Genomic DNA, 1,366 nt, shown 5'->3' on the forward strand with positions numbered 1-1,366 from the left:
ATTATAATTGATATAGGTAAATATCTGACACCTGAACTTTGTGCATACAGGTGAATTGTCATACACTCACGGTTTAGCAGCTTGTGGCAGATCGTGTGAGGAATCCATATAAGATATTGTTCTTGCTATGCGTGCGAAGTTGCTATCCGCATGAAACCCGTTAAGATGAGATCATTACGATGATTTTTACAATTCTCTCTGTCATCTTCGTAAATATATTTTGCGAACAGCCTCTTGCATGATGCCAGTATGTTTTTAGTTATTCTGTTGGAAGTGATTAATCGAATTCCGTATTAGATTCACGAATTGAGTAAAATGATTTTTTACAAGGCATTAGAAATTAATAATGTGATTTTATTATTTTTGATGATAAACAACTACCCCTCAGATATACGTTTTGCAAAGTTATTTAGTGCAAAGTCTGAAGTTCTCTTGTATAGAGATTTAATCTATTACTAATTCCGGTTTCCATTAACAGGGTGTCAGAATTAATTGCCAATATTGTACAGCGACTGATGTAGTATTAATCATACGGGAACATCAGTTTGCTTCCATTTTTCACTCTGAAGATACCAATAACGATATGAATCAATTAATTTATCTGTATTCTTATCACTCTAGAAGAATCTCCTCGTTGCCACAGTCCCTGAGCCCGACGAATCTAATAGGAAATTATATGATCTTTCCTCGTTGCATTCAAGTTGATTGTTCACTTGCAGGAATTATCTTGTTGTGGCGAGATGTGTGAAATGCACGAAGGCATGTACACAGCATGATAGAGTCTGGTGTAGAGCTCCCACTTGGCCATTGATTCTCGGAAGAGGCGTGGGTGTATTTGCGCCCATGAGGACTGTTGTGTCTACACTGGCCATGCTGCATTGGGGAGGTGCTCATGACACCCGAATTCCATGAGAGCAGCAGGTCACGGCGATTTTATCTGTCTCAGTTGTTAAAAGAGTTGAGATATATATATATATACAGCTCTTGGTTTTCTCACACTGCTTAACCGTAAATTTCACGTACCTCATACTACTGGCTGGTCCTTCGTACTTAACGATTTGTTTCGTCGTTAGAATGAATCAAACCAGCGAGAGGAAAGACGCTAAGCTAGCCCACTTTTCGGGATCAGAAGAGTAAAGGAAAGTCACGTATTGGGTTCGGGATCTCGATCAGTCGGCCAGCATCCGGTCCGAGACCAGTAAAGACCTCAGGGACCGAGGAAGGGGGAGGGGGGGGGTGATGGATACGCTCGTGCCCCTGCAGATGCGCCTTTCCTTCTGCTTTCTCGGGCCTCGCGTTTGGCTTCTTTCGTCTCTCGTTCATTCTGCAGCAATCTCTCCTTCCCTCACGCCCTCCATCCATCCAC

At 42.1% G+C, this 1,366-nt stretch overlaps 1 protein-coding gene across 1 annotated transcript in view; it reads left to right on the forward strand.

The window, feature by feature from the left end:
- The window catches only part of LOC119589233, a gene marked incomplete in the record, with an annotated part of 23,897 nt that overhangs the window by 1,292 nt on the left and 21,239 nt on the right, over positions 1–1,366 (forward strand).

Source organism: Penaeus monodon, chromosome 25, assembly GCF_015228065.2.
Source record: "Penaeus monodon isolate SGIC_2016 chromosome 25, NSTDA_Pmon_1, whole genome shotgun sequence".
NCBI lineage: Eukaryota > Metazoa > Arthropoda > Malacostraca > Decapoda > Penaeidae > Penaeus > Penaeus monodon.